General features: G+C 37.6%; 1 protein-coding gene across 1 annotated transcript in view; it reads left to right on the forward strand.

The window, feature by feature from the left end:
* The first annotated feature begins 826 nt into the window (after positions 1-826).
* Positions 827-19,219, forward strand: part of GABRA3 (gamma-aminobutyric acid type A receptor subunit alpha3) — a 338,456-nt gene continuing 320,063 nt past the window's right edge. The window contains exon 1 of the mRNA XM_039220703.1: positions 827-993. The gene's annotated coding sequence lies outside the window, so the exon portion shown is untranslated. The remainder of the gene's footprint in view (positions 994-19,219) is intronic.

The raw sequence follows: 19,219 nt of genomic DNA on the forward strand, positions 1-19,219 counted from the left end.
GGAATACACTTCTTTTATATTTTGAGTTAACTAATCTCCTTCTCTTCTCTCTTCTCTTCCCCCATGTGCAGACTCAGATGTGGGCTCACACACTTGCCTATACCTATATTCCCTTCTGAGGTTTTTGAAAGGAAAACATTGTGGTTCTGCAGCTTGTCTGTTTTGCCTGGGGGGAAGCTCCAATTGACAATTCTGAACTGGGTTCACACTTCTACTTGGTTGGGGGTGGAGGTGGTAGTTAGGTCATTAGGTATCAATGTGGCTGAATCCTTTCTTTTTAGTGAAGGGGGCATGACAACCCCTTTGATGTAATTTTGTTTAGCTGGTTATTGTCCTCAGAGATGGAATGTGAACAGACAGGATTGTGAAACCTTTATTTGGACCCTAAGCTAAGAAGGCACACCCATAGGGATATAAGGGAGACAGACCACTTATTTTCTGTCTTGGAGCAGCTAGCAAGCATTACACATCAGCATGGTAATCCATGCTTCCTTTATCCTCCTATTCACTGCTCTTCCCATTTTGCTTTCTTTCTCATCCCTTTGCTTCCTCTGCTCCTACCCTTTCTTCTGAGCTTCCCTCTATTTTTCTGCTGGAAACCTTAAATAATAAAATACTACTTTAGTCTTTCCTAAAACAACCACAGATCCAAAGCCTTGCAGCACTGTATTCAGAGCCCCAGCACAGCCGCGTGCTCAGCACTAGGCAATGGTGAATCTAAAGCCAGCAAAGGGGGAGGGGAGGAGGGAAGAGAGAAGAGATAGGGAGAGGCGGGAGAAAGAGAGAGAGAGGGAGAGGGGGAGGAGAGAGAGAGAGGGAGAGCGTGAGCGCGCGCAAGCTAGCGAGCAAACCAGAGAGACGAGAGAGGGACCAGGAGAAAGACCCAGAGAAAGAGAAGAGGAAGCCGAGCTCAGTGAGGACTCAACCTCCAACTTGTTTCAATTCATTCATCCGTCTCTTCTCTCCGTTTCGGGGAAGTGATTGTGGCGCTTGGTAAGGAACACAGATGTCCCTCCTTCCCCCTCCCCCAAGCTCAGGTCTCCTTTAGCGATAGCATCTCTCCCCCTTACTGAGAGTCTCCTTGGGTTGGCCGGGGAGGCTGAGACATGCTCTGCAGCTGTGATGCTATCCTGGGTTCCCCAGTGGGGCTGGTGGAAGCCCAGAGTTGGCATCTGGGCAGGGAGGTACTGGGGTAAAACCTGATTTGGGGAGGGGGGTTGCGATGTGGTGTATGCGCGATTTGCTTCATTGTCAGTGAATTGTTTTGTTCCTTTTTGGAAACAGGTCAGCCTTGACCTTGCAAATTGCTTGGGGGGCCTGGCAGCTGCTGCAGAAAGCCACCTAGTGTCCCCTAGCCAGAGCAGACAGCACTGTCATGACCCCCCAGACAGCCCTAGGCACGGGGATGGGGTAATGGCTGGAGCTTCCTTCCTCCTTTAACTCTTTCTCTGCAGCTGTTTCTCATTGCTGGAATTAAGAAAGAGGAAGAATACCATGCAGCCCTTTTCCCCATCTCCCCATTACCTTTTGCAGATGCAACTGAGTAGAAAGTTGTAAATAACTGCTTCCTTGGAAAGCAGCTTGAGACCTCCCCCTTTTCTTTAAGGGGTTCATTGTGGGGTTGGGCCTGAGTTCCATAACAAACTTGGGAGGCTTCTTTTGCTTCCCAGTGGGAAGCCCCATTGCTGGCCCTCTCTCTATCCTAGGTAGGTAGTAAAGCAGACAGGCTAGACCAGGGATTTAGATACCCTACCCCATCCCACTGGCAGGCATGGTATTAAATCCAGCTGTGTCCTTGAGAGGGAAGAAACACCTGATGGTTTGTCTGGAATTGGCTTCCCAGTTTGCTGCTCCTCTAGTTGTGGCTGAGGATGGCATAGGCAGGAGAACTGGGGGAGGGGTGGCTTTTGGATTTAGAGCAGGGTGGGGAGTCAGAATTCCTGGTTTGTTTGGAATGTATGATTTATTGAGGATCAGCAGGTTCTGGATGTCTGGAGCTGTGGAAGGACTGGCTGGAGCTCTTGTAATATAGACCCTCTGCACTGGTAGGAGGAGGGGTCTGGTTGCTTGATGGGGGCTTTTTCAGTTAGCAACACTGCCATGCCCATGGTAGCAATTATTACATCAAGAATGCTAATTGCTAACATTGTTGAATACTTGGTATGTTTTGGATCTTAGGCTGAGGGTTTAATGTGTATTCTTAAAATCAACACTATGAAGCTGATACTATTATTATCCTTGGTTTATTGATGAGGAAACTGAAGCACAGGTTGAGTAACATGTCCGAGGTTACAGAGTAATTAAATGTCCCAATTGGGAATTAAAACACAGGCAACCTGTTTCCAAAATGCATGATCTTGACCATTAAGCCCTACTGCCTCCTTGGAGAAAATTTGGCACCTTTGTCTGTTAGACAAGTATATATGTAGTAGTAAGGGACTGCTTGGCAAAAAAATATATATATTTTTGGAAAGTAGTATCCTAACCTTTGTGTAGAGTAACAGGAACTCAGAGTGGGGCATAGTGGCTGGCCATTGTGGAACTCTCACCTGGGTTTCCTGGAGGATCTGCCTAAAAGGTTGTCCTTGGCTAGCCTGCCCTCTTTTGAAAAAGACACCTGGAAAGACTTCACTTTTTGACTGTTGTAGCCTCGTCCATCTCACATCCAGCAAAAGACTGCTTTTTTCAGGACTAGATCTTGCTTTTATTTTCTGAGAGCTTAGAGTCACCTTGTCTTGAAATTTTTAGACTATTAAAACCTTGGAACTGGAAGACATTAAGCTTTGCTTCTCCACCCAGTTCTTGAATTTTTCCCAAGCATTCAATTCGTTGACTGGTTTCTATTTGATCTCCCTGCAGTGACAGAATGCTCATTAGATGGCTCTTTTTTTTTTTTTTTAAATCTTTGACTAATTCTTATTGCCAGAAAGTAGCCCCCATTATAAGCCAAGGCCTGTCTTCCTGTAACTTGTATTCATTGGTTCTTTGGAACTAGCTGCAACAAATTTGCTTCTTATTAATAATAGCTCTTCAGACAGTCGAAGACAACAATCACACCTCTCCCCTCAAGCCTCAGATCTGATAAGACTGCAAATAAAGGATCATCATTTGCCTCATTTCAGAAGCTAGACTTCTATTAATATGGCCCAGTATCCCATTCTCTTGTTTGTCAGCCACAAACTGAGAACATTGAGCTTTCTAAAGCAGCCTTGATAGCATATGTTCTCCTCCTTGGAAAAGCTTGCTATTTGGTATCCGGACTCATGGGAATAAAGAATCTCTCTTTTTTCCCTAAAGACCAGGAATCAGTTTAGTGCTAGTCCTTCTGAAGCCCCAGAATGTCCATATAGCAGCCAAATAATAGGCATATAGGAAGATTTGGGAAACAGGGATTAAGGGCAATTATCAAAAAGAAGACACTTGAAATAGTGGAGATTCAAGGTCCACATAGTATATGGAAGGTAGAAGAATAAATTCTTGAATCAGAAAGTATTTCAGAAACAATGACATCACTGAGGGAATCCCACAAAGTGGGATTGGGTGGAATAGGAGTGAGCATCCAGTGTTCTAGAACTGATCTGGTTGTTAGGAAACTTGAGTTCTATTCCTAGTTCTGCTGATTTGCCAGTTACCTTGGACACATAAGTCCCTCTCCATGGACCTCAGTTTTTCCATCTAAAAATGATGAGGTGGTTTGTATCACCAAGGGTCTTTCAGCTCTATACTTCTCTATCTGAAGTAAATGATAAAAATCTCAGGATTCTAAGGGCTTCAGAAATCATCTAGGCCAGTGTTTCTCAAATTTTCATGTACAAAAGAATCTCCTGGAGATCTTGTTAAAATGCTAATTTTGACTCAGAGGGTCTGGGGTACAATTTGAGATTTTCTATTTTAACAAACTACCAGGTAAGCCTGAATCTGCTGTTCCAGTGCTTTTCAAACTACCTTGTTCAAAGACCAGTTTTTAAAAATTTTCTAATCCATCACAGACTGTTGCTTTAGTAAAATACATTATAGATTATTAGAAAATGAAAGAAAAGAGAAACAAAATATAATCTCACATTTTTGTTACTAGATTCAACAAATATAACAATTATCTTTAAATTGGTATAATATTTTATAAGTGCTTATTCTCAATTTATGCACCTAGGTCATTGCTACCTGGCAATAAATGTTTGCAGACAGGCATTTGTCTGCAGATCACACTTTGAACAGCACTGGTCTAAGCTACTGCTAATTTAAGAGGCCCAGATTGTGCACAGTTATAATTTCTAAATCATTTTTGCCAAATGATTTTTCACCCTCAGGTTAAATGTCTCCTTTGATGGAGAACTTAATACCCTTACAAAGTAGCATTACATAGATGTTGTGACTGTCATAAAGGTTTTTTTAAAGCTTCTATAAATGCCACTCTTAGATTATATATTCCAAGCAAGTAGGGGGCTGGGTCACTCCAATTTATTGTACTATCAGCCACTAGCCTACTGTGTGGCATAGAATAGGTGTTTAATAAATGTTAAGTGAGTGAGCAAAGCACTTGGTATTAGTTATGCCTTTTGGAGCCATACATTCATTAAAGAAAGGAAATTTTGGTTTCCTTCCAGCATTGGGGAGACATTGTTTATCCTATTGTATAAATTTCTAAAGGTGGCTATAAGGCCAGTTTACCTGGCATCCCAATTTTACTTTAAAGGAATTATATCAAGCCAGGCAAAGATTTTGTGCACTCTTAAGTCCCAAGTCCCTACCTTTAAATCAGTTGTTCATCAATTCAGTGGTTCAACAGTTATTTATTCAGTGATGTGGTTAAGCACCATGCAGATGATACAAGGGTGAGAAAAGAAACAAGGCCCTTGCTTATTTAGAGCTTATAGTTTGATGGGGAAGTGGCCATAAATCAGATACTCACACAACTGTTATTTCAGTTAGTAATAAATGCTATGAAAGAAAAAATATGAAGGTGGGGCTATGAAGATATATAACAGACAAAAACTGATCTAGCTTGGGGTTTATGAAAAGCTTTGATGAAGTGATATTAATGGTGAGTAGAGACATGGGGTAGGTTGGAGTTATGGGAGGTGGAGCAGTTTTGTAGATGAAGAGAAGAACATGCATGAGGACCCTGAGATGCATAGGGAATTTGAGAAATTGAACAAATGCTGGTGTGGCTGAAGTGGGACATTGTAAGGATTTTGATGTTTATTCCAGAAATGCAGGGACTGATTAAAGGCTTTTTAAGCAGGATGACTGATGGAGCCTAAACTGAATCCATTCAGTGTAAGGTTACTAAGTGCTGTGAACCAAAAGCAATGTGGGATACAGACTGATTTAGGAATAGCCTTTGCCCTCCAAGATGACAGGGTCAAGTAAGAGAGAGAAGAAATAGACAAACAACTATAATACTAGGAGAATAAAATCCACACAAAGGGCATGCCATCAAGGAGATAAAAAACAGCTTTACAAAAGTGGTGTTTGAATTACGCTTCAAAGATTAGACAAACTTTGGAGATGCAGAGCTTGGGGGATGGGAAAGGTGTTCTAGGAAGAGGCCAGAAAAGCAGAGGACACGTATGAGGAACAGTGAGGAGCTTGGTTGTGTTGGACTGAGACATATGGTAAAAGTATGTGAGAAGTATTTGGCAAGATCTGTAGAAAGCTTGGCTATAAATGATATTAAACACTAGGTTGGAGAATTAGAACATTCTCTTATATGCATTAGAGAGGCAACTCCCTCATTTTATGGATGAGCTAAATGATCTTGAGATGGGGAGTGACTTGATTTGACTGAAGTCACACAGCCTAGCAAAAGGTACTGGGTACAGTTGAAATATATGTGGAATTGGAGCTCTTAAAAGAAGTAAACTGATTTGAGAGTCATTGATATAGAGGAAATACTTGAAGTAGAAAAAAGGGATCTAGAGATCTCTTCTTTGGGGAATGCTTATGCTTTATTTAGGATATGGGAAAACAAAGACGAGCCTGTGTGAAGGCTACAGAGGAGAGGGCAGATATGTGGAAGGAACATTAGGAGAATACAGTATTATGAAAGAGCCAAGAGAGGAGAGGCCTCATCCATTGGTTGGATAAATATTTACTGAATACATACCATTTACTGAACGTGGAGAATATAATGATGAGCTAGACATGGTTGTTGCTACCTTGGAGCTCGTGGTTTAGATAGTGAGATAGACCTTATTCTACAAACTATTGAATTATATAGTTGTATGTTGTGATTAGTGTATAGAGGAAAATAATACTGCTTCAAGAAGGAATGTGTGGTGAGGGGGCACCTGGGTGGCTTAGTCAGTTAATCATCCGATTTCAGCTCAGGTTATTATCTCACAGTTCGTGAGTTCACGCTGTGTGTCGGGTTCTGTGCTTAACAGCTCAGAGCCTGGAGCCTGCTTTGGATTCTGTGTCTCCCTCTTTCTCTGCCCCTCCCCGCTTGTGTGTGTTCTCTCTCTCTCTCTCTCTCTCTCAAAAATAAATAAAATATTAATAATAAAAGAAGGAATGTGTGGTCAAGATTATTAGACTTTTCAGTAGAATTGTGTGCTGATAAACAACACCTAGATTCTAATAGTCCTCCCCACTAGGATGCTCATCGTGTTTATGAACCATTAAGACTAAATAATCATACCTATTTTGCTGTTTGGCAGATGATAGTGCTATAAGGCAAAGTAAGATTCCCTCCAGTCTCAAGTCCACAAAAGCACAGAATACTTGAAACCAGGTTATATGCTATACTGTTTAACTAAAATTCTCAATGAGTCAGCACTCTTTCCAGATCTTCTTTATAGTCCAAATTCAATAGGTTAGGAAAAGAGATACTTGATAAGAAAAAAAATATGAAGAATTGGATATTAAAAATATCTGTTAAATTGAGATTTCAGATAGCCTGGTCTAGATCTAGTCTTGGTTTGGATGCTGACATTTTCCTGTGACAAATTATTTATTTGAACCTCTTTTTCCATAACTGTAAAATGAGGAGGGTTGGACTATACCCAGATGATTTGTAAAGACCCTACTAGTAGTAAGTTTCTATAGTTTATGCTCTGTTCTTTACTATATTTTCATGGTCCTGTGCTTGGCATTTCAGGCTCAGTCATTTATTTAAGCAACACTAAGGATTTTATATGGAATTCTGAAGGTTGCTAATTTTGGTGGAAATATTCATAGGGCTTGGAAGAGATCACAGGAATGCCCTTTCCTTGTTCTATTCCTGAGATTGCTGAAATCATCACTGCCCTGAAAGCTAAGAAAAGAACTGACTGTGTTCTAAAATCTGTAGTAACTCTGAGTACTGGGTGATATTTTCACCACTGCTGGTTTTAAAGTGAATAAGGGCACTGAAAAGAAAATGGTGCAGGATACTGTGGAATAGAGGCAAGGTGATTATCTCACCTTCTGAAATGGAGTGGTCTAGACAGTCCCTTCCTAGAGGGAAGATATATAGTCAGGGGGAATATTGGTTGGTAATAGAAAAAATATGTTATACTTAAAACGTGATTTTAAAGGTACTGATATTTGTACACAATGTCTCCTCACTATACACAGAAGGAAGAATAAAAATCTCCAGGATGTATATTTTGAAGGGTACTCTTTTCTGTTTAAAAATAATTTCCTAAAAGGAATCAAGTATTACATGGAATTTTTGAAGGGAAGAGAAGGGGAGGTAGATGGGGGTGGAATTATGTAAGTGATCATAGCATAAAATAACTCTTTTAAATAGTATAAGAGGAGCTCAGAAATAGCAGGGTCCTTTCCAATCATATAACAGCAATCTTATCAACCAGTACATATGGTCATCTATTTTCAGTGTGAATAGTTCCAGGAAAGATTGCTTAACCTGATAATTATGATTGTTAGTAAGTACTTCTTCACACTGACCTGAAATCTGTCTTCTGAATCCAACCCATTGGTTGCTCCTTGGAGCAATAGTAATGCTGACTAATTTCTATTTCCTTTCCTTGTAAGTAGCCATTCAAAAATTTAAAGATCGTTTTTTCTTTTTCTTATCTTTTCTCTGGTCCATATACTCCAAGTTCTTTAGCTCATATGAGATATTTTAGTATCTTCTATAGGAGATGTTTACATTTCAATATCACCCTTAATATATAATGTCCAAACCTGGACGTAGTGCTCTAGGCATGATTGATTAACACCAACGTTTTAAAATTTTGTACATTTATTAATCAACCTTAAGACTGTAATATCTACTCCTAATTTCTTTCTATTGATAAAAATGAAACAGCCTCATAATAGAAAATTTTAAAAATGGAGAGAAAACACTTCTAAATACCTAGTCCAAAGACAATTTGCTCTGCTTCCTTCCAGTTTTTCCAATTTTACATAATTGGGATCATACTGTATATGTACTATTTTATATTTGGCTTCTCCATTGGTTTTATACTGTGAGCATTTCACCATGTCATTCACCAGCCTTCAAACAATTTTTAATGGCTTCATAATTTTCAGTTGTAAAATTTGTACCTACTGTGATTATTTAACAGATCCCGTATTGACCATTTAAATTATTTTCAATTATAAGCTATCATAAATAACCCTCTATACATATCTTTGCTTCTTCTCCCTGGTCTGCATCATAACCTAATAGTTAAGATATTTTATTAATCTGTTGTCCAGATCCTTGTATTTAAATGTAAGCACCTTGAGCACAGAGATTTTTCTTTATTTTGTATTCACTATTGTATCTCCCAGTACCTAGAGCAATGTATGACACATTGTAGATCCTTACTAGATATTTGTTGAATGAATGGTTTTCTTAAAATGACTTTTTATAATTGTCATTATTGGACCTAAAGATTAAATTTTTATTTTTTTATTTTTTTTGAAATTTTATTTATTTCTGAGAGAGACAGACAGACAGCGTGAGCAGGGGAGGGTCAGAGAGAGAGGGAGACACAGAATCTGAAACAGGCTCCAGGCTCTGAGCTGGCTGTCAGCACAGGGCCTGATGCGTGGCTTGAACCAGTGAACTGTGAGATCATGACCTGAGCCAAAGACGGATACTTAACCGACTGAGCCACCCAGGCTCCCCATGGATTAAATTTTTAAAGGCTCTTGATGTATGTGTGTTGTCTCACTGTATAAGATGGACAATTTCTGCTCATATACCTATATCAGTATTGGCTATTGTCATTTTTAAAAAATCTGCCAATATGATGGGGCAAAATGATATTTTTGCTGTTTTGTTTCTTTTATTATGCTGAGCAGAATACTTTTTCCTGTTTCTCAGTCACTTTTGCCTCCTTCCTATGAACATATATTCATGATCTGTATACATTTTCCTATTGAGAATTTATGTTTCTTATTCATTTGTATAGATAATGTATACATTTAATAGACATTAGGCCTTTGTTCTGTGGCATATGTGGAAAATATTTTCCAAGTTTGTGTTTTAAACGAACTTTTAGTCACAAATTAATGTTTATGTAATTATATATATCTATTTGTATTTTTTTCTGATGAACTCACATGTAAGAAGTTTTTTCCCCACCCAAATTAGATAAGTGCTTAAGAGGATTTTTTTCCATTTTTATTGCTTATGTTTAATTGTTTAATCTTTCTGGAATTTGTTTTGGTGTGTGGTGTGAGGTAATTTTCTAAACTGTTTTCCCTTTCCATTTTTTCACAATAACAAATATTGAATAATTAATTATTTCCCACTGTTCTGTGATGCTACATTTAATATGTATAAATTGTATATATAAATATACAGAGAGAGAGAGGGGGAGAGAGAGATTCTCTTTGGGATTTATATATTTCCATATTTTGTAGGTTGATTCCTAGTTACAAAGTTTAAATGTTATTGTAGCTTTAAAATGACTTTTATTACCTCAGCTCTTGTACTTACTGGCTGTGTGGAATCTGACCATCTATATGTCTATCTGTATAGAGTGTATAATAGTAACATTTATTTTATGCTTTTAATTTTGTGAAGGGGATTTTTCTATCATTATTTCTGCTAATTTATTGTGAATGGTATACAGGGAAATTGCTATTTAAAGTATTAGTTTCTATTTCTTCATTTTGCTCAAATTTATTATTATAAATTTATCATTTACAAGTTTATTTTATTTCTGTCTTATTTTTTAATTTTTAAGAATTAAAATATTTAGAAACTCAGAGAAGAATCTAAAACAGTGAGCAAATAACTGCATATATACTTCTCAGAATGAATGAGTGTTAGCATTTTGTCATTTCTGCCTCAAATATATTTAAATGTAATAAATAAAACATTACAGATAAACTTTACTTTGCTGTGTTTAGCTCAGCTTCATTTCTCTTCACATCCTTCCAAAACACAAAACCTAGAGCCATTTGCACTTGCTTCTTTTTCTTTTTTCAAGTTAATTATAGTATAGTTAACATATAGTGTTATATTTGTTTCAGGTGTACAATCTAGTGATTCAACAATTCTATACATTACTCAGTGCTTATCATGCTAAGTGTATTCTTTAATCCCTATTGTCTATTTCATCCATACTCCGGCCCACCTCCCTTTTGGTAACCATAAGTTTCTTTTCTACAATAAAGAGTCTGTTTCTTGATATCTCTCTCTCTCTTTTTCCCCCCTTTGCTTGTTTGTTATGTTTTGTAAATTCCACATATGAATGAAATCATATGATATTTGTTTTTCTCTGAATTACTTATTTCACTTAGTGTTATACTCTCTAGCTCTATCCATATCATTGAAAATGAGAAGATTTCATTCTTTTTTATGGCCGAATAATATTCCATTATAACCAAATCTGCTTTATCCGTTCATAAATCAATGGACACCTGGGTTACTTCTGTATCTTGACTATTGTAAACAGTGCTTCTATAAACATAGTGGTGTAGGTATCCTTTTGAATTAGTGTTTTTGTATTCCTTGGGTAAAAATGCTGTGGTGCGATTGCTAGATCATAGGGGAGTTCTATTTTTTACTTTTTGAGGAAACTCCATACTGTTTTCCACATTCACTGCACAGTTTGCATTCCCACCAATAGTGCAAGAGTGTTTCCCTTTCTCCACATCCTCGTCAACACATGTTGTTTCTTGTGTTGTTGATTTAGCCATTGTGATAGGTATGAAGTGATACTACATGGTAGTTTTGATTTGCATTTCCCTGCTGGTACGTGATGATGATTATCTTTCTATGTGTCTTGTTGGACATCTGTATGTCTTATTTGGAGAAATGTCTGTTCATATCTTATTTGGATTTTTTTTTTAGATTTTTATAATCGGATTATTTGGAGATGTTGAATTTTAGAAGTTCTTTATAGTTTTTGGATACTAACCCTTTATCAGATACATCATTTGCAAATATCTTCTCCTGTTCTGTAATTGCCTTTTAGTTTTGTTGATTATTTCTTTTGCTATGCAGAAGCCTTTTATTTTGATGAAGTCCCAGTAGTTTATTTTTGCTTTTGTTTCAGGAGACATATATAGAAAAAGTTGCTAAGGCTGATGTCAGAGAGGTTATTGCTTGTCCTCTCTTCTAGAATTTTTATGATTTTAGGTCTCACATTTAGGTCTTTAATCCATATTGAATTTATTTTTGTGCATGGTGTAATAAAGTGGTACAGTTTCATTGCTTTCCATTTTGCTGTCTAGTTTTCATAACACCATTTGTTGAAGAGACTTGTCTTTTTTACATTATATATTTTTTCCTGCTTTGTCTAAAATTAATTGACCTTATTAGCTGTGAGTTCATTTCTGGATTTCCTATTCTGTTCCATTGATGTATGTGCTTATTTTTGTGCCAGTACCATACTGTTTTGATTACTACAAATCTCCACTTGTGATGCCTCCAGCTTTGCTTTTCTTTTTCAAGATTGCTTTTGGTATTCAGGGTCTTTTGTGCTTCCATACAGATTTTAGGGTGGTTTGTTCTAGTTCTTGAAAAATACTGTTGGTATTTTGATAAGGATTGGATTAAATCTGTAGATTGCTATGGATAGTATAGACATTTTAACAGTATTTGTTCTTCCAAACCATAAGCATAGAATGTCTTTCCATGCTTTTGTGTCATCTTCAGTTTCTTTCATCAGTATTTTATAGTTTTCAGAGTACATATCTTTCACCTCTTTGGTCAGGTTTATTCCTAGGTATCTTACTATTTTAGGTGCAATTATAAATGTACCTAAATGGGATTGTTTTATTAATTTCTTTCTGCTACTTCATTTTTGGTGTAGAACTTCAACAGATTTCTCTAGATTGATTTTGTATCCTGCAACTTTACTGAATTTGTTTATAAGTTCTAGCAATTTCTTGGTTGAATCTTCAGAGTTTTCTGTATAGAGTATCATGTAATCTGCAAATAGTACAGGTTTTACTTCTTCCTTATCAATTTGGATTCCTTTTATGTCTGTCTGTCTGTCTGTCTTTCTTTCAATAGTTTATTGTCAAGTTGGTTTCCATATAACACCCAGTGCTCATCCCCACAAGTGCCCTCCTCCATGCCCCCTTCCCCTCACCCCCACCCTTACAGTCCTCAGTTTGTTCTCAGCATTCAAGAGTCTCTCGTGGTTTGCCTCCCTCCCTCTCCCCCACTAGTCCCCCCCTTCTTCTCCCCCACAGTCCTCTGTTAAGCATGTGTAGCAACATGGATAGAACTTGAGGGTGTTATGCTGAGTGAAATAAGTCAGGCAGAGAAGGACAGATACCATATGTTTGCACGTATAGGAGGATTAGGAGGAACGTTTTATGTCTTTATTGTCTGATTGCTGTGGCTAGGAATTCCAGTACTATGTTGAATAATGTGGTGATAGTGAACATTCTTGTCTTGTTCCTGATCCTCAAGGAACAGCTTTCACTTTTTCCCTATTAAGGATGATGTTAGCAGTGGGTTTTTCATAGATGGCCTTGATTATGTTGAGGTATGTTTCCTCTAAGCATATTTTGTTGAGGTTTTTTTTTTTTTTATCATGAATGGATGTTGTACTTTGTCAAATGCTCTTTTTGCATCAATTGTAATGATCATATGTTTCTTATCCTTTTTCTTATTAATCTGATGTATCACATTGGTTTATGAATACTGAATCACCTTTGCAACTCAGGAAAAAATTCTCTTAATTGTGGTGAATGATTTTTTAAAATGTATTGTTGATCAGTTTGCTAGTATTTCTTGAGGGTTTTTGCATCCATGGTCATCAGGGATATTGGCCCGTAGTTCTCTTTTTTAGTGGTGAATTTATCTCATTTTTGTGTTAGGGTAATGCTGGCCACATAGAATGAATTTGGAAGTTTTTGTTCCTTTTCTATATTTTGGAATAGTTTATGAAGAATAGGTATTAAATTTTCTTTAAATATCTGGTAGAATCTGCCTGTGAAGCCATCTGGTCCTGTAGTTCTCTTTTTTAGTGGTGAATTTATCTCATTTTTGTGTTAGGGTAATGCTGGCCACATAGAATGAATTTGGAAGTTTTTGTTCCTTTTCTATATTTTGGAATAGTTTATGAAGAATAGGTATTAAATTTTCTTTAAATATCTGGTAGAATCTGCCTGTGAAGCCATCTGGTCCTGTGCTTTTGTTTGTTGTAATTTTTTTTTATTATTAATTTCTTTCCTGGTTATCAGTCTGTTCTAATTTTCTCTTTCCTCTTTAAGTTTTGGTACTTCATATGTTTCTAGGAATTTATCCCTTTCTTCTAGATTGTCCAATTTGTTGGCATGTAGCTTTTCATAATATTCTGTTATGATTGTTTATTTCTGTGGTGGTAGCAGTGGTTTCTTATCTTTCATTTGTGATTTTGTTTATTTGAGTCCTTTCTCTTTTTTTCTTGATAAGTCTGGCTAGAAGTTTATCCATTTTGTTGATGTTTTCAAAGAGCCAGCTCCTGGTTTTTTGATCTGTTCTGCTTTTTGTTTGTTTCTAATCTTTTATTTCATATCTAATCTTTATTCTTTCCTTCCTTCTGCTAGTTTGGGGTTCTGTTTGTTCATTTTCTTTCTAATTTTTTCTAGTTGTTGTTTGAAATTTTTCTTCTTGAGGTGGACCTGTATTGCTAAAAACTTCCCTCTTAGAACCACTTTTGCTGCATCCCAAAAGTTTTGGACCATTGTATTTTCATGTACTTTTATTTCTTTGATTTCCTGGTCAACCCATTCATTGTTTAGTAGCATGTTATTTAACTTCAATGTATTTGTGGTCTTCCAGATTTTTTCTTATGGTTGATTTCTAGTATCACGCATCATGGTCAGAAAAGATTCATGGTATGACTTTGATCTTCTTAAATTTGTTGAGATTTGTTTTGTGGGCCAGTATGTGATCTATTCTGGAGCATGTTCCATGTGCACTTGAAAAGGATGTGTATTCTGCTGTTTTAGGATACAATGTCCTGAATATATCTGTTAAATCTATATGTTCCAAAGCCATTATTTCCTTGTTGATATTGTGTTTAGATCATCTATCTATTGACGTAAGTGGGGTGTTCAAGTACACTACTATTATTGTATTATTATCAATTAGTGCCTTTATGTTATTAACTGTTTTATGTATTTTGGTGTTTTCATGTTGAGTGCATAAATATTTGCAATTATTATAACTTCTTGATGGAGTTTCCCCTTTATTATTATGCAGTGTCCTTCTTTGTCTGTTTTTACATTCTTTGTTTTAAAGTCTGTACTTTCTGATATAAATATTGCTATCCTGGCTTTCTTTTGACATCCATTTGTGTAATAAATATTTCTCTAATCCCCTCACTTTCAATCTGAAGGTGTCTTTAGGTCTAAAATGAGTCTCTTATAGACAGCATATAGATGGTCTTTTAAAAAATTAATTCTGACTCCCTATGTCTTTTGGTTGGAGCAGATAGTCCATTTATTTTCAAAGTAATTATTGATTTGTATTTATTGTCATTTTATTATTTGTTTTGTAGTCACTTCTGAAGATTTTCTTTGGTCCTTTCTTAATCTTTCTTTCATGTGTTCTAATTTTCTTTAGTGATATATTTGGATTTCTTTCCATTTATTCTTTGCATAATTATTAGTGATTTTTAATATATGGTTGCCATTAGGTTTGTATATAACTTCCTCTGCATATAGCAGTCTATATCAAGTTGATGGTCGTTTAACTTTGAATTCGTTATTTCCTTCCTTCCCATGTTTTAGGTATATGTTATTATATTTTATATCCTTTTTTTGGTGAATTCCTTGACTGGTTTTTTGCTGAAAAATTCCTTTTTTCTGCTCTTGTGTTTTCTATCACCATACTATCACTTTTGGCCTCTTTTGTCACTTTTAATATTTCTTGAAAAACTGGTTTAGTGGTCATGAACTCCTTAATTTTTTGGGGGGGGGGGACTTTTTATCTCTACTTCTAGTCTGAATGATAGCCTGACTGGATAGAGTATTCTTGACTGCAGCTTTTTCCCATTCAGCACTTCAAGTATATCATGCCACTCCCTTCTGGCTTGCATAGTTTATATTGGAAAATCTCCTGCTAGCCTTATGGGTTTTCCCTTGTAAGTTAATGACTTCTTTTGTCTTGCTGCTTTAAAATTTTTTCTTTTTCCAAGTATTTTGCAAATTTAATTACAGTATGTCTTGATGTGGATCTGCTTTGTTGATTCTGTTGGGGGTCTCTGTGCCTCCTAGAATAGGCTGTCTCTTTCTTTCCCCAGATTACAGAAGTTTTCAACTATTCTTTTTTCAAATAAATATTCTGCCCCCTTTCCTCTCTTCTGGAACTCCTATAATACAAATGTTATTACGTTTATTGGAGACACTGAGTTCCCTAAGTCTCTTCTTGTTTTGCATAATTATTTTCTCTTTTTTTGTTCAGCTTGATTACTTTCTATTACTCTGTCTTCTGGTTACTAATTTGTCCCTCTGCTTCTTCCATCCTGTTGTTGATTCTATCAAGTGTATTTCTTATTTCATTTTTTGGTTCCCCTTATCTCTGCTCTGTTATTCTTTACCTTTGTGTTAAGTGTCTCCCTCATGTCTTCCACTCTTTTCTCAAGTCCAGTGATTATTGCTATGATCATTGCTTTAAATTCTCTATCAGCATGTTACTTCTATTGGCTTCCCTTAAGTCTATGGCTATGGTCTTGTCCTATTCTTTCATTTGGGATAAATTTTTCTTTCTCCTCATTTTGTCTTCCTCTCTGTGTTAAGAAAGTCAACTGTATCTTTTGCTCTTGAAAGTAGTGACTTTATGAAGGAATGATCCTGGAATACCCTACAGTTCAGTGTCCCCTGATCCCAGGAAACTGGCAGTTCAGGAGAGTCTCCCGTGTGTTGCTTATACCCTACTATTGTGTCTGAACTACTTTACTTTTCAGTGTAGTAGTCTTCATTGACTCAGCCTGTTGTGGGCTGTGCTTATTCTCTGTGGTGTTAGTGACACTCAGACATGCCAGCTCTGAGGGGGTATGCCCACTGGGGAACTTGGGAGAAGGATAGCAGTGTTAATAAAATGTGTGCTGGGCCACTAGTCCTATGCTGGATCCTCTGAAACCTGTGGCAGCTGGGGACTGCATGCTGGGATAGCCAGGGGTGTGAGGATGGGCACAGCATGCTATAGGGTCTGGGAGCATGTAGTACATAAGTGCATGCAACTGAGTGCTATGTGCAAAGGAGGGCTGGGCATATGCTCCGTGTCCCTGGGGGTGCATGATAGTAGCTGGGGGCTCGTGGCTCAGTGAAGTGCCCTCAGTGGCTGGTGGTGCATGGCTGAGCACAGCACAGTGGATGTGTGCAGTGCCTAATGGATGGGCAGGGTGCCTACGTTGCTTTAACAAAATTTGCAGTGAGTCCAGGGCTGAGTCCAGCAGGCTTGGAGTAGGTGAGTCCTCAGAACTCATGGGTGTGGTGTACTGCTAGCAGATTAGGTAGCAAGTGTCTACTTAGTCTCATCTCCTGCACGTGTCTCTGCTTATGCTGGGGAGTGAGGGAGGAAAATGGTGCCTGTCAGCTCCCTTGTTTTTGGAGAAGTCCCCTAACACACTCCAAAAGCAGTATGAACAGATCTGTCTCCTGTTTGCCTCAGACATTGTTAAACTGCCATTTTTATTTTGGCGCATCTCTGCAGGCTGTTATCTATTTAAGGGCCATATTCCAGCTATCACTTGCCCTCTCTGCTCACCCAGTGCTGAGTCAGCTAGCTTTTAATTCTCCAGGCTTCAAGTCTCACTGATTATACAAACTCATAGAATTCAGACCCTCTGGTCTTTAAAGCCAAATGCTATGTGGAGCTTCCTGGTACAAGGGCCTATTTATCTGCCCTCTCCATGAGCAGCTCCCTTCCTCTGTGGGCAGCCTCCCTCTACCTTTCTGACCTTCCTAACCTTTCAGACTCAGCTTCTTCTCTATATTTAGTTGTGGAGTTTGTTCTGCCAGTCTTGGGATTGCTCTCTGGTTTATTGACTTGGATGTGGATGATATCTCATTGTAAACATGGGACAGGGTGAGCTCAGGGTCCTCCTACTCTGGCATCTTCCCAAGCTCCCAGTAGTGTTGTGGGGTTTTTAATTTTTAAATTTCAATTGTTTATTGCTGGTATATAGGAAAGTAATTGGCTTTTGTATATTAACCTTGTATCTTGCCTTGTCTGTCTTTACTTTAGCTATTCTAGTGCATGTATAGTGGTAGCTCATTGTAGTTTAATTTGCATATCCCTATGGCTAATGATATTAAACATCTTTTCATGGGCTAATTGGCAACCTGTACATCTTCTTTGGGGAAATGTCCATTCAGATTTCCCATTTTATTTTAATTTTTTAAATGTTTATTTTTTAGAGAGAGAGCAGGGAAGGGGCAGAGAGAGAGAGACAGAGGATCTGAAGTGGGCTTTGTGCTGATAGCAGAGAGCCTGATGGGGGCTCGAACTTATGAACTGTGAGATCATGACCTGAGCTGATGTCAGATACTTAACCAACTGAACTACTCATGCACTCTTCCCATTTTAAAATTGAGATATTTGCATTTTTCGTTAGTAAGTTGTAAGATAAATATATATTATAATTCACAAATGCACAACCAACTAATCTTTAACAGAGCAGGAAAGAGTATCCAATGGAAAAAAGACAGCCTTTTTAACAGATGGTCCTGGGAGAACTGGACAGCAACATGCAGAAGAATGAAACTAGATCATTTTCTCACACCGTACACCAAAATAAACTCAACATGGATAAAGGACCTGAATGTGAGACAGGAAACCATCAAAATCCTAGAGGAGAAAGCAAAAAACAACCTCTTTGACCTCAACTTCAGCAATTTCTTACTTGACACATCCCCAAAGGCAATGAAATCAAGAGCAAAAATGAACTATTGGAACCTCATCAAGATAAAAAGCTTCTGCAAGGCAAAGGAAACAATCAATAACACTAATAGGCAACCGACGGAATGGGAAAAGATGGTTGCAAATGACATATGAGATAAAGGGCTAGTATCCAAAATCTCTAAGGAAGTCACCAAACTCCACACCCGAAAAACAAACAATCCAGTGAAGAAATGGGCAGAAGGTATGAACAGACATTTCTCCAAAGAGGACATCCAGATGGCCAGCAGACACATGGAACGATGCTCAACATCCCTCCTAATCAGGGTGTTATGCTGAGCGAAATAAGTCAGGCAGAGAAGGACAGATACCACATGTTTGCACATATAGGTGTATTAGGAGAAACTTAACGGAGGACCATGGGGGAGAAGAAAGGGGAAAATAGTGGGGGAGAGGGAGAGAGGCAAACCATGAGAGACTCTTGAATGCTGAGAACAAACTGAGGGCTGATCGAGGTAGGAGAGAGGGGAAGGGGGGTGATGGGCATGGAGGAGGGCACTTGTGGGGATGAGCACTGGGTGTTGTATGTAAACCAACTTGACAACTATTAAATATAAAAAAAATTAAAAAGATAGGTATTTTGAAAAATATTTTTTCTCATTCTGTAATTTGTCTTTCCATTTTTTTTTTTGTGGAGTTTATATTATGACTTTTACCTTTTGTATTCTGAGAAGTCTTTTCCTTAACTAAGTTCAAAATAATCTTCTCATTTGTTTCCTTTTAGAATTTAAGTTTCAGTTCTTTGACTAATATCTTTGATGCATGTCTAGATGACTTTTGTCTTTGGGGCAAGGTAAAGTTGCAGGCCTATATATTTTTTTCCATATGGATGCTTTATTTTTCCAGCATTATTTGTTGACAAGATTTATCCTTTGCTCATTGAATTACCTTGGCACCTTTGTTCAAAATCAATTGACCATTGACTGT

This window comes from Hyaena hyaena, unplaced genomic scaffold (assembly GCF_003009895.1).
Source record: "Hyaena hyaena isolate Hyena2069 unplaced genomic scaffold, ASM300989v1 scaffold_917, whole genome shotgun sequence".
In the NCBI taxonomy this organism is placed as follows: domain Eukaryota; kingdom Metazoa; phylum Chordata; class Mammalia; order Carnivora; family Hyaenidae; genus Hyaena; species Hyaena hyaena.